Below are 15,470 nucleotides of genomic sequence, written 5' to 3'. Positions count from 1 at the left end.
CACTTTACAGCGATTATTTTAGGCCCCTTTACAGCCACGTTTCATCTACTCAAAATTCATTGCTCGTCCGCTCAATCACAAACACTGGCATGGCGCTCTTTGGCCATAACTGGCCCTTGCGCCATAAAACACCACGCATCAATTTCGATCCCCACGGCCCTGACCTTCTGCTCGTCATTCCATCACACCTGCGTTTGACTGTCCTCCACGAACTTCATGACGCTCCCTTGGCTAGGCACTTGGGCTTCTCGCGCACAAACGACCGTGGACGCCGTCATTTTTTTAGGCCGGGTATTTTTTAGGTCGCTCCGTGCGGTGCTACGTTTCCGCTTGTGAGCCCTGTCAGCGCTGGAAGAAGCTCTCCACACTTCCAGCTGGATGTCTCCAGCCAATCGACACCCCACCCGAACCCTTTTTCCGTGTTGGTCTGGACCTTCTTGGACCATTTCCCCTCTCGGACTCCGGAAGTAAATTGGTCGCCGTCTCTACTGATTACGCTACGCGGTACGCAATCACCAGAGCCCTCCCGACAAGTTGTGCTACTGGCGTCGCTGACTTTCTTCTCTACGACATCATTTTATTGCACGGTGCTCCAGGCCAATTACTCACTGACCATGGCCGTATCTTTCTCTCGGCAGTCGTCGAGGCCGTTCCTGCTCGACATAGCACAAGTTCATCACGTCCTACCACCCACAGACCAACAGCCTCATGGAGCACCTCAACCGGACCATCACCGACATGCTGTCGAAGTATACGTTGCGGCCGACCACTACGACTGGGATCTTCATTTACCCTATGTGACGTTCGCGTATAATTCATCGCGTCACGACACCGCCGGCTATTCACCATTCTACCTCGTATATGGCCGAGAACCCGCGTTGCACTAGGACACTTTGCTGCCCTCGCGCGCACGTTCAGCCACTGAATACGCTCGTGACGCGATCGCACACGCCGACCACGCGCGCCAGCTCGCCCGCACCCGTCTCGAGGGCTCTGTTAGATACGGACCCTTTTCCTGGCATCACTCAAGTTCCCCGACCAGATTCAATCGCCGTCGCATTCCAGTTATGGTGCACCGAGGCGCACCAACCACGTTACCGGACCCGTCAGTCAGGTTGGCGACCCCCCCCCCCCCCTCATGCGCCGCACGTCGAGCTTATTATCTCTCCCCCTCCTTGACTCTTCCCGAAAGTGTAACTGGAGGCGGGCACGGTTCCAGGTAGTGGACCTTAATTCCGAGCAAAGCGGTTTTGCAGCTCTGAAAGGTCGTTTGAGAACAACCTGTCTCCTCCAGCTGAGCGCTTCCAGGCGAGGAGGAAACGCCGGAGGCAAGTCAACCATCGGACAATGGAGCCCTTGGAGCGTCTCCATTGGCCGAATATGACGGCACTTGCACGGCTCAATACCATGGGAGGAAAATGACGACACCTGAGCTGGCTCGACGATTCGGCAAAAATGACCGAAGGGGTTAAAAGACCGAAAGGGGTTAAAAGAGAGACAAATCAAGGAGAGGGACATTACTCTTCTTGCCACGGGCCGCAGCGTCTGATTTGCTACCGGCCGTTGATCACTTTATGACTGTTCCTTACTTTGTATTATCACTGTAAATAATGTAAATAAACCCTCCAGTTTCTCCCAAGTCCACCTAAACGTCACCCAACCCCCGCAACCAACGCCTACCAGATCCAATAGCTCAGAGGAGCATCAGAGACGCCTCTACAATTGCCACCATAACGACGTGCACTTTTCTCCGGGTTCTCTGGTGCATCTCTGGTCACCCATCCACCGTGTGGGCATTTCCGAAAAGCTGCTGTCGCGCTACACACTAGACCATACCATGTGGTGCGACAAGTGACCGATGTCGCGTATGAAATCATCCCCGCCGACATTTCTGTGTCATCATCAGCTGCAAGTGACATCGTTCACGTGACGAGACTTAAGCCATACCACACATCTTTTACCGCGGATGTGTAGCTTAAGCACCGGGACGGTGCTTCTACTGCTGGGTGTGATGATACGGAACAGCCGCCGCCACTGTGTGGCTACACTGAGGAGAAGGAAGACGACGGGTTCACGCTTGAGATAGCGTCGCCATTTGCGCCTCCGTTATCATCTCCCACTTCCCCTTACCCCAGTGAGGAGTAGCAGGCTAGAGACACGCTCTCCAGGCCGACCTCTCCTCCCTTCTCTTCATTAAAATCTACTCTCTCTCTTCCCTGTGAATAAAGTGTAAATAGCCTTGGGCATCAGTTACACGTAACAATATATTCCAACCCTCCTGCCATTCTTTAGATGGTTTCTGCAAAACATCAGTGTTGATACGTTCTACAGTACTCACGGACGTAGCAGCACAGGTCCGCCGACCGGGAGCTGGTCTGTGCTAGTAGATATGCGTGAAAAGCATAAAGCATTATCGAATGATTGGTGCACCAAAAGTGGCGGCAAGTATTGCACGAGAAGCGACGAATCAACTGCGGTACTAATCAATGCTTAATTCTCACAATAAACACGCATAGTGAAAATTAAGAAATGTTTATGGGAATACGGGTATGCTCTCGCGTAGTTTTTATAGTTCAAGTTCTTTATTTTATTTATTCTGGCTCTCGATCGCAGTGAGCTTGTTATACGCAAAATTCTGCATTGTTCTTTTTTTATTTTGATTCCTTTCACGGTAACCGTGATTAAATTTCTTGATGATTACACAATGGTTGCTAATTACCGCGCGAGTGTCTCAATTATGGCGACAGCCGTTGTACATATGACAAACGGATGTTCGCGCAATGAATTCCTTCGTTTGATCGGTGCTTCACCACAGATTACCACTGGGCAGAAAAAGCTCTCGTCTCCAGGCAGCATTGAAACGTGTGAGTTTCCGGATGCAAGCACGCTGTTCCAACCATTGCAGCGCCTGTATTCCGTAGTTACATTCCGTATTGTATTCCGTAGTTACATAGAAGGGGCAGAATAATGGGAGGGAATAATCCAGCCAAGAAGCACCACTTTTATTGTGCGTGCTTCGTGCAAGAATATAGGCTGGCGTTGCAAGCTTTGGGATTATTTGCGCGACAGTGAAAAGGTCGATGCGATGAGATGGCGACACTTTCGGCGTTCTTCGCGTAGAAATAAAGTGCGGCGTTGCAAGCATTCGTTCGTATACGGTATAATGTACATGCACGGCAGAGGGAAGGTCTCATTCTCTCTGTGTAGAGCTAGATTCCTCTTGTTATTAGTGAAGTACTTGACAGAGGAAATTTCGTTTAATGAACAGTCTCTGCACAATATAATGTGGTTTCAACACATTTTAAACGGCATATACGGGGGCTTAAGTGCTCCTGTATATGCAATAATACGGCGAAACGTGGTTTTCCCTCGGATGCCACCATTACGTCTCGTTCGTTCTCAATTTGAAAAGGATGTCGCAGTCTGTTGTGGTTTTTACCCTTTTTCTGGTTCTATTTCTCAGAGAATGACACATTGTTTAACTCAGTGTGTCTGGGAGCTGTTTTTATGGAAGTCACTCTTTCTGATTATTGAACACAAAGCCTTCTTTTGAATCCCTTTTCAAGCGCACGAATTTTTGTTCTTGTTTTTTCCTGTACACCTTGTCGTAAACAGCTGAGTGTTTTCACCTCCTCGCACAAAGGCAAATGAATAGGATCGGGAGATTAGAAAACAAACGAAGAGGGTATGTAAAAAAATTCTTTTTCGCGCCCCTTAATTTATTATTATTATTATTATTATTATTATTATTATTATTATTATTATTATTATTATTATTATTATTATTATTATTATTATGTACAGTTTGCTTTTCAAGATTGTTATTGTTTATTCATTTTTTTCTCTATTTTTCTTTTTACTGATATTCCCCTTCTATATTTCTTTTTCTATATATACGTGCGCCAACCATTAGACCTCATGGTTGTTCCTGGGAACGATAAATAAATGATTGATTGATTGATTGATTATTCGATATATAAACCTACATACAATGAACAGAGAGGGAGACAGCGAGGGAGCTGTTTGGCAACCACCACCGAGAGGGGAACAACGCCTGCCTGCCTTAGGAAGGAGAGGATAGAAACAGAATTGAAGAGCTGAAGTAATGGGGGAAGAATGAGTGTGATGACAGGTCACAAAGACTGTTTTAAAGCAACGTTCTGTTCCTATAAAATTTTGGAAATAAAGCGCACATGTAATAGGCATATATCTATGGCGTATGTTTTTACCCTTCTCGTTGCTTTTTAAACATAAACCAGTTAGCACTATTAAAAAGTGTCTTCGTTTTGAATTTTTTAAGCTTGTTTCAGCAAATTCTTTTTTGCGTTTTTTTTTCTTCTTTTTTTTTAAATATTGCCGGCGGCAAACTAGCTCTGTTCTGCCCCTACGGGTGGATAGTTGGAAGGGTCCGACATTTCTGAGGATTGCAAAACACGCTCATCACTAGTTACGTTTTTAATGAAAGCCTTTAGTGAGTATGCTGAAATCCCATAGGTCAAGGAAGATATTAGAGAGATAATATGCGCTTAACATAAATGCTGACATTACCACAACTTTGCATTGAGTTTATTCTGCAGTGCACTAGAAAGGATATTTCGAAAGTTGTTCTGAATAATCTTATCATGCCAGCGTTTCCGAACTTAAAACCCATGCCGGTTACTAATCTAGAACCCCGACGTGGTATTTTGAGACTGCATTTTTCTCAAATTCTACCACACGCTAATTTGAATCTCAGCTGTATTGCCAGCTCATCGCCTGTCCAACCGCACAAGCCATAGTAAAGCCGTATATCCTACCCCGGCGCAGGTAAACGCCCACTTTTTTTCTGCGTGTGTGTGTGCGTGTATGTGTGACAACGTCAAAGGACTCGAACGTTCTGCCTGCCGATGGTGTGCGCCACTCCGAGCTGCATAATTTCCAGGCTGTCCTCGAGTCAGTGTTTCGCTAGGCTCAGCTAATCCCTCATGTAATACCCCATCTCGAGGGTCTTTCAGGAACCATAAATAAGTAAATAAACTTAAAAAAAGGAACTTCAGTGCATTTCGTAACAAACTTGGCGGATCGATATCTTTATCCTCGTGTTAGCCTCAGGCTTTCTGCTAAGGAGATATAACTGCAATAAAGCCCGAGCGTCATTCCGTAGTTGCAACATGCTCTCTGCCGCGAATAATAAAGAAATAAACTAGACAATATCAGTTGATCAGCCAATCGTTATTTGTTAAGGAAGCAGTATGCGGCTCTTTGAGTAATCCATCAGTGCAAGGGGAACTTCGGTATCTCCATTGATTTTAGACGCATCCGTTACAAAGAAGAAAAGAAAATTGGCAACAACGGAAGAAAGAAAGAAAAAGAAAGAAAGAAAGAAAGAAAGACTGCATAGAACACGGAGTTTTTTTTTGACCACCGGTGGCGAGCGACAAAAAATCCGCCATCCACCGCTGTTTTAACATGGTTCCAAAAGAGGGCTCTAGGTTAGCGTCACGCGTCCGCGCGCACTTTTCCCCCTCTCTAGCTCGACCCTTCTCCCCTCACCCACGCCCTGTGCCTTTCCTCACGGAACGCGCGCTGCTTGGCGCAACCGTTCGCTTCCACATTCGCTGTCCTGCAGCTCCGCCGGAAGCGCGGTACTGGACTCCAGACACAAACTTCGAACCTTAAGTTTCCTTTGGGCATTTTGCGGTCGTCCGTCGGCTTGCCCGCCTCGTCGGTTCCGCTGACACTCTTAGTCGTTCTCGCTCGGTTGACTGAAGCTGCTCCAGCCGACATACGGACGATGATGCGCCGAAGGGGCATGCAAGTTGTGTTTCTTCTTACGCGACTCTTCATGACGCTCTTTGCGATTCCGTTTTCGACAGCTCCTGGAAGCAGATCTGATGGTAGGTACGATGGTGAGTGACTTCAAGCTTAAGCGTTTTTCAATCGGTCGTAACCATTTTTATTTGTTTTGTTCTTGCGGCGTTCTCTTAGAGTTTCTATTCTAAGAGGGTGGATATTTGCACATTTCTGCGCAATATATTAGTGCGTCGATTAGACGGACTTTGGCTTTTTTTGGGGGGTCAGCCTAAGCAATAAAATTGGTTCACTGCCAGATCTGAGTGAAAGGCTAACGCTCTGTTCGGTGTCATTTTGTTACGTTATAAAAGCCGATAGAAACAAAAATTATGGTTGCCTATAACAAATAATAAAAGTGTTAAAAAAGTATTCTACCCATACCCCAAAATGTCCTGAGATATGGTACTTATGCATGCGGACTTACAGCGCAAATAATTCATCCTTGAACGTGAGTAAATCGTTTGTCTAGAGGTGGTACTAAGTTGTCCTCAATGAACAAAGTGTGCAATGAGCTTGCAAGTCGTACCAAACGCCAAAAGTTTTGTACGACTAGTGAACTCGTTCTTCAGTCGTGGAAGATTCACCTCGAGGTAAATTAGCTTTTTGCTCAGGTGACACTGAGGCTATGGCATCTTACGGAGAATCCTATAGCAGTCAACACGTGAAGCTGAAATAGAAGGAAAGAAGTGACACCCTTATTCTCACTATTGTTTAGATGTTTTAGAGCGATTAGGATTATTCTCCGAGTGTGTAATGAAAAGCACGCTTGCTGAAAATTTAATGAAATTAGATGAAGTGAGTTTCGTTGTTACCGCTCACATTTTCCATCTATTCACTGCATCATCACGCCACCACTGCGTCGTGTGATGGCATGTGGGCACTGAATATTTTATGTGGTCTTTACACTACTCTCAAATGATGTTCTTCTCTTAAGACCCGACCCAGGGCCACTGGATAGGACGTGGTTTGCGGGAAACCGCAGTGCGACTCATCCTGGCAACTAGAATCTGCGATCATTTACGCGCGTACTCACTCTAGGATACGTGGCACGTGGCGCTTACTTGTGTATTAAATTTTATTGCTGTGTCAATTATAGAAGCAATTCAGGCGAATTTTCGCCCTCTTCGTCACCGTCGCCGTGATGTTCCGTTTAAAGTCGAATGCGTTAAGATTTTGTCGCGCCCTGCGCACCGTGTGCTGCGTGGGAAAAAGAAAGCGTGCGAGGATGTGCTGAGAAGGATGGTGGCTTGACGCGTGCCGTCTTCCAGCGGGTCTAGTGTTGGAAGTCACGTGATCAAGCGCGCGAATAGGAAGGGGGGCAGGTGAGCATGCGCGTCTGCCTCTAGGGTGGTCGTGGCTGCGCATGGCAGTCCCCACGACTGAGCACGTACGTGGCCTGCGCACCCTATCTTGGAGATAATCTGCCACGGGTGTAAACATTCGGCATGCCAAGGCGGCTGTTGACTTCAGGTGCGCTGTCTGCCCGCGCGCCTATTGCTGGAGCTCCCGTGGTCTTAATTCAGAGACTCGTTGAATAGAAAGGCAGCACGAAGCGCACGCTCCCCTCTGTTTTTGCACTCTTGATCAAGCCACCTTGGTGACAGCGAGTGTTCGCCGTAATCGAGTGAGGCATGCTCATGTTTGCCTTTGTGCGTGTGAGACCGTGCTTGTTAATTTAATTAGCGAAAGACTGCTTACTGCAATTTATACGGCCGATAACACTACGAAGCTTACTTCAGGTAAGATTTGTAGTGTTATCGATAGGTCTGATAGTTTGATATCGCTAACAATACTTCGTCTTCAATACTGACGCAAAAGGTTGAAAAAAATGCGAGACTTTCTCGCGACACCCCCTCCCCCTCCTCCTCCCTATTTTTAGAAGTTGACATATATATATCGTCATCCACCACAGCCGTAATTTTAGAAGCTAACACGTTACCCCAATGGACACTCGTATTTCACGTCAGAAAATTTGCTGAGATAAACTGTTCGCGTACTCTCCTCGACTATTTTCGTCATGTACGTACGCGTTTTAAGTTTTTGGCAGCGTAGCGCTATGCAGAGAAACGGCAATCATCAGCACTTGAGTCAAGGTTCATTGGTTGAATGGCCGTAGTTCGTATTGACTTGAATTTATTTCAGGGGTTTTACGTGGCGGTTCGTATTCAGCTTCACGCCTCGTCAATGCCAGTTTTCCTCTAGTTGTCTGTGTGGATACGGCTCGTGGATACTGGCTGTCTTGCCAAACCGGGGACGTAAAAGATGACGGACACCAAGCCGGCAGCATTCCGATGGGGCGGAATAAAAACAGAACAGTTTTACTTAAATTTATTCACGACTTAAGCACCACAGATGGTCACAATTATCCGGAGCACTATGTTACCGGCGTCTCTGATAGCCCAGGTGTTTCATTCTCATGCTTAAATCAACATACCACCATCTCAAAGTTATGAACCCAGTAAATCATATAGCATTATAACATCGGAGGTATTAAGGCACAGGTGTACTGCTTTCAAAATGTGATAAAAAGGTATATGTGCGGGGAGAAAACAAGTACAATCCTGTTTCTTGGCGTACACTTGTTTCTTATAACAGATAATGTATGGTGTTTGGAAGAGGCCGTAATCACCTGAATACGAACATGATATACTTCCGACAAGTGAACAAGAAACTCCTTGACAAAATAGAATAAAAGAAAGAAAAATAGAACGGGAATGTATACCATAATAGCAGTAAGTGAAATGATGGGTTGCAGCAATGATATGTAAAATGTACACGTGATAAGAAAATTTGTGAAAAAAGGAATACAAGCGCGAATGAGGCATTCCTCACCTACAGTAAAATACATAAAAAGGTTTATTTGCCGTATGTACAAAAAGAAATATCAACCCCCAATTCAATACGCTCCCTGTAGGAAACAACACTGATTTTCTAGCTGTGCTGAAGCATCTGAGGAACTAAACACTCAAGCTTGACGTCGTTGACCGCCTCCTGCGAAGCTTTTTTTCACCACGTCACTTAAGCAGCACAGTTGAAAACAGCTTTTCAAGAGCATCTGTTTGCAAATAAGGGCAGTTGTGCGTACTCGACAGAAATGTTGGGGTTTACTTTGTTACTGATCTTTCCACTTAAGGCACGAATCAATGAAATTAGCTTTTTTTGTAGTCGCAGATGTGCTGCATGCGTGAACAAACTGCGCGGAAACGTCATCCGATGTTCGATTCTATGTTACAAATCTACTGACAGGAGCTCGAACTTGTGCCACTGCTTCTGATATCTCGTCAGGTGCTTACTGACGATCCTATTTTATTTTAAAAAAAGTGTTTCCAACTTTCTCGTTGGTGTGACAGATTCAAGGGCTCGCTCGGAAGGAACATGACCTTGAACGCTTATTTCGTCACCTTGATCCGCTCAAACCACTTGGAAACTTGTATATGGGCTCAGCGTTGCTGCCTAAAACAAAGTTCAAGAATTGCATATTCTTCGAGACAGAAACAAGCAATAATTCAGCACTACGTGTGATATGTCTGAAAATAATTACGCGACGAGGGCGTAACAACACTGGGAGAATTGACAACACAAATTCGTACAATATAGGGCGAGTGCACCTGGCCACTGACTCGGGAAGAAAGTGACTGCACTCACTGCCCTTGTAAACACGGGCAGCCTTAACCGCGGTTATCGCTAAACGCGGTTAGCACAGTTACACAGCAGGTAAAACGGTGCGTTGACCGCTAACCGCGGTTGACTGCAAATCGAGCTTGGCGACCTCGGTTTAGTGTAATCGACGTCTCTCAAATGGTCAAGATGGCGCACGGTATACACGTCAACAGAGTGCAGTGTATGTCCTTTGCATGTCTTTCAAAACCGTGTGAACTGATTTGATGCGACTACAGAAGCCGTAATAATCATTTGGGCAGATGATCTGGCCGCTCTGCGCTGAAATACTTGACATACGCGCCTCGGTACGCCTAGAAAGTACAAGATTCGACGGCAATCTTTCCACCGACGAAGGACCGGTCAAAACATAATAACTTAAGATGAATCCTAACAATACGAGAGAGTGGCACCGGTAACTGCCCAAACTAATTGAAGTATGCGCGTGACACAGCTTAGAAAAGCTTCACGACGAATTGTGTGCATGAAAACCTTCAGTGATTATGTGACGATGCGTCTGCTTCATCACCATGCGCAGAGGTGCCAGCCGCGTCGATCGCTTCGATAGAAAAGGCGACGAAACGCCTGAGGAGTTGTCAGGCGTGCCGTGTCAGCGGGGCGTGTTGTCTTCTTTCTGTTGACGCTGTACTGACCTGGTGCCGAAAGTAGCGTTAATTTTGGACTTTGGCTTAATAATTTTGCGCCGCAGTGTGTTGGAAGTCCAGGAAAAATTGAAACTAGCGGTGTGCCTTATTCCTCGCCACCGTGAACCGTGAATATGAATAGACAGTTTTAGTTACACGCACGTAGAGGCTTTGCGTACGTAGAGCTTCTACGTGTACGCAGTGCGCATGCGCAGAACGTAGCGGCCGCGCGCTGGTCTCACGGACGTACGTGAGATTCGATTTTTTGCGTGCGTTTCTTGCGCACGGAGACAGATTCGCGCGGGGGTTTCGCGAGACCACGAACAAGCGATAGCGTGCTGAACACGCGCAGATGGCTGGCATGGAAACACGGCGACAGGATGACTGGTCATCTATTTCATTCCATGTCAACGATGACAGCAGATAACGCTTGCACAACACACTTCCGGGCATTGCGGAGACGATGACCGGCACACATTAATGCACATCACTGGTTTGGCTGAAATACTCATCTTGAATTGAATTGGCTACCGCAGTGTTCATATTTCCCGATAGATGTAGCTACGTGGTGCGTCGCGTACGTGTAGCTAAAAGCGTTTCAGATGGCGTGCACGTAAGGTACGTAGACTGTTCACGTTTGCGTACGTGAAGTCTCCACGTACGGGTAACTAAAACTGTCTAATATCTGTCTATAACTCCGGCGGACAGTGGGTGGGGTTAACCTTGGTTAAGTGAGTAACCGCCGTTAAGTTTAACCGTGGTTAAGGGCACTCGTGTGACAAGGATAACCGCAATCAAGAAAAGCTACCTGAGATCACGGCGATTTCTTTCTTTCTTTTTCCTTTCTTTCTTTCTTTCTTTCTTTATTCCTTGCTTTCTTGTTTACTTTCCTTTCGCCGTTCGTTCTGTTTTGCTGAGTGGAGTGTACAGAATGTCCTTGTGCGCGCGCGCCTCTAGCGACACTGATAGGTGCTTGCTATAATATGAGAGGTGAATTAAATGCCACCACTTAATCAAGAGGGCTAAATTGCGAGTGCTTAGCTCTGGAGGATGAAATAAATGTTCGACAGCAGTAATACGAGGAACAGTGTGCAGAGCATTTCCAACAGCTCACGCTGCTCAGAAATCTGGCGCGAAAGTTTGTGAAGGTGATCAGTTTATTATAGTTCTGAGCTACGGTGCAACACGCCATAGTGAGCAGTACAAGGGTTACAAACGAACAACAACAACAAGAAAGCTGCGTTTCAAGGCGGCGGATTCGGATACCTACGGTGGAATGCTGCCTTTCATTTCGCTTTTTTCTTTCTTTGTCAGAAATGTGAGGAAACAAACTTGTTTGCATTTATAAAAGTAAACCGGACTTAACTCCTGTATGCTTCCTATAGACTTCAGCAGCTAGTAAAAAAAAACGAATTACTGAGTTCATGGCCACAAGGACTTTCAAATCTCGATAAAACATTTTGAAGATAAAGTGCGCTTTCGCTCTTAACGTTCACGCAGGCTATCAAATATTCCACATACCGACGCTACACGCAGGGTGACTGTCTTATCGCCAGATGTTCAGGAAGGACGGTGCATTTAAAAACTTCGGTTTTGCTCAGTGTTGGTTTAGGGACTGAATGTTCCGTTCATTTAATCGAATAAGTTGTGCGGGCGTCACCTACGCGTAATAGCAGTTCTGAAAAACAACAACAACAACAAACAAACGTTTCAATCACATTGCGTGCGCAATACTTTGAATTACGCACTGGATATATTTTTGTGAGAGGTTTTTTGCGAGTCCGCTAAAAATCCGCTACAAATAATTTTAAACCTGAAAACACATCCCACAAATCAAATATGATACGGATATCTAATTTAAGGCTTTCAAAGAAGGGTGCAGTCTTTTTATTTTATTGTAGTAATTACGCTAAGAGAGCGCCTAATATTCACTGCAGTGTGCTGCCCTAAATACGCCCTAAGAAAAAATACAACCAGCTTCAAGGTCAAATATAATTTGCACGAAGTTTTCTGCAACTAAGCGGCAAATGTTACGCGGAGACGCTCCAAAATCCAGGAAGAGAGATCTCTGTACTTTTGGGCCTAGCCTCGGTAAAACCTGCTATATCAGCTTCTTAACGTGTTTCCGGCACTTCCTTGTCCAGTCTCCGGTCCGCGCTGCATTTCAGTAGCACGTCAGCCTGCTGATTCGGTAGAGAGAGCTGCATTTTCATTCGCACTGCAAAATTCCTCTCGAACTTAAAGAACTGCAGTCTAAGCATTGTCGTGTTACTTCTAATCTGTTCTACAGAGAACACGAGAAGGACGGTGCTTTTGCATATTCAGCGGACGGCCGCATGCGACTGACTACGGGGAATAGATGGGCTAGAATGCTGCCGTTCGCCTTTAAATTCTCGTTTAAGACAAGTCCTTACACAGAAATACTGATACTGATGTGGTTAGGGAATGACGATGTTTTTTTTTCTTATGGATAAATGTTCACCTGCTCATATTTTTTGTCAAACTTCCTTGGTAATGGGGATAGGCGGAACGCCTGGAAGCAGAGTAGTCGCGATACGGCTTGCAGACACCACTGTGTCAATGCAGGTGCCGGACAGCTGTTATCGCCACCATGTAGTAATCATTGAGCGCATTGCAATATAAAAATCGGCCTTTGAAACTCCAGTTATATCTCCTAACTTCGAGCTATATATTACACATCCAGGTTAAAATGTACGCCTGCTTATTTTATTGCAATATCAATTATATGGACACTCCAGGCGAACGTTGCTCTTCGCCATGGGGTTTCGTATAAAGTCGAAGTGCGATAAAATCGCGCGTCGGGCACCGTTTCTTGTGACTTTGAGGGAAAGTGATATGCGCCACACCGCATATCAGGTTCTGGCACTGCAGATCGCCGAGCTACTTTCATGCGCTCAAGAAAAACACCACCGCATAGTGTTCCAATGGATCCCAGGACACTGTGGGCTCAATGGTAATGAGATGGCCGATGCTGAAGCAAAGCGCGCCCTCAGCAATGGCCGGCGAACTGTAGTGCCGTTCTCTAGACCAGACATCACATGCCTCCTGTCGAAATTAATGAGGATTGCGACGAAAACATACTGGGCCCAGCCTGACGCTCGTCACGTTCGCCTTAAAAAGGCTGGATCCCGATATGCAATTTCCTGTTCTGCGTGGAATTCCACGCCCTCATACATGCTTGATACACAGACTGCGGACTAGGCGTCGCTTTCACGCGCAAATATTTGCACATCATTGGACGGACAGACTCCCCGGAATGTTCAGTGTGTGGTGTTATAGAGACTATAGACCATGTGCTCGTGGTGTGCGCTGAGTATGCACGCGAAAGACTCAGACTGGCAGCCACCTTGAGGCATTTATATAATAGACCACTGTCGGAGGACCTCTTGCTAGGCGCAGGGCCACAGAGTTCTCAGACAACAGAGGCAATGCGTGCTTTTTCACGCTTCTTAGGCGACACGGGCCTGGACTCACGCTTGTGATAATCATCTGTGCAATGTGTCCTTTCACCTAGTTCCTCCCATTATCATCCCCCATTGTGACCCTCTTTCTTCCCCTCCTCCCCTTCCCTTACGTAGAGTAGCAGGCCTGATGCTTCATATTCCGGCCGACCTCTCTAGTTTTTCACATCAATAAACTACTTCTTCTTGAGGGAAAGTGTGCGAGGGTGACCCGAAAAGCAGGGTGGCTTGATGCAAGCTTTCCACCCACTTGCCTAATGCTGGAGGTCACGTGATCAGATGCGCGCTGTGGCGGAGGGGCAATTGAGCGTGCGTTTGCTCCTCTTCCCCGGCCGTGGCTGCCTTTGGCTGTCTGTGCGGCTGAGTGCATTTCGCGAGCCATGCCCCTCATCTTGCGGCAATCTACGGTGGGTGAAAAATGTGAATGAGTGGAGATGGCGGGTCGCTGGACGTGCATTGTGATCCAGCGCATCTAGGGATGGAGGTAGCGTAATCTGAAGTGTCGGACACGCATTGAAGCGAGAGGCAGGCCGAAGCTTTGCACCACAAGGTCGGCGCTTGCGTTGGGACAGCGTTGGGACAGCGAGTATTCGCTGGCATCGAGTGTGATCTATTCATATTACACAGAAATCCGCTGAATAATTATATCCGCTGAAATAACTTTTTTTGTTTACCAAGCCCTAATTTATTGCGAGATTTACAATTGTGAATTCACTAAACCTACGACACATTTTGTATGTCACTACGTACAATATTTGATTATGATATCATTCATATTTCATTAACTCAAAGCACTTATTTTACATTTATAGAAACATTTTGGAAACTGAGGTTAAAAGTCGCCATTTTCGGCTTCCGAGCCCCTGATTTTCCTACAGTGAGGGCCCGGCGAAAACGCTGTACCCAACATAAAACAAAACTGAAATAGTTCACGAAATCTTACAATTTCTTCTTCCCTTAAGCAAATTAAGCACGGAAAACAGAAAATACACAGTCACAGCAATAGATAGCTTGAGGTAATCGCGTAAACAACCGTAAAATGGTTTACACAATCACTAAAAACATTCTAACTGTAAGAGGTTGCATTCTGAGGTTCTGACGTCAGTGATGTTTAAACTGTATTTGTGGGAATTGATGAGTAGTCTTGGAAGAGTGTTGGAATTCATCGCAAGACCATAATTCTTATGGGACTGAGGAACTTTGTAAAACATCCGAAGACACCTAAGCACTTCTTATGAATTGTGAATGCGAAACCGTTAATGTACAATTCAACGCCGCTGAGCGGTCCTTCGAGTTGTGAACTCCTCGCGGGCAAGCGAGCGTGTTGAGACACTTAGTGCGTTTTGATTTGGCCTTACAAAGGCGCAGTTAGAGCGCAGGTGAGACCTTGTGTGGACACGGAACACGCGGATGGCACAAGATTGCGAGAGCCAGAGCGAGGGTGACGTGGCGTCGCGGCAATGCCCTCTCCCCTCACGCAACACCTGGCGTGTAATCGGTGCAGCAGGTGTACCTTTTCGCCCGTTCTGCTCCGTTGAGGCCCGAGCCAGCACGTGCGAGCCTCGCGCTGGTAACATGGCTTCCTAGCCACTGGGAAGTTAAGTGCCGCTTCGCTGCTACAGACGCCACCGGCTTTTTCGCTCAATCGGCCATTTGACGTTTTCGCATCAAAATTAGAATGCATTCAGTGTGCAATGAAACCTTTCTGTGCAGCTTGATGATTTCAAGTTTATCATTCTGCCTAAAATTGCAGTAAGGCTGTCTTAGTAGTATGAGTTCATATACATTCTTTGCCGTAACAACCTTAAATTTCTCTAATAAATGTCGTGTGGGGTATGAGTAGGGCACATTGTCA

The sequence above is a fragment of the Dermacentor silvarum genome, chromosome 1 (genome assembly GCF_013339745.2).
Source record: "Dermacentor silvarum isolate Dsil-2018 chromosome 1, BIME_Dsil_1.4, whole genome shotgun sequence".
Lineage (NCBI taxonomy): Eukaryota > Metazoa > Arthropoda > Arachnida > Ixodida > Ixodidae > Dermacentor > Dermacentor silvarum.
The sequence above is the reverse complement of the archived record's forward strand: the minus strand, read 5'-3'. Positions refer to the sequence as shown.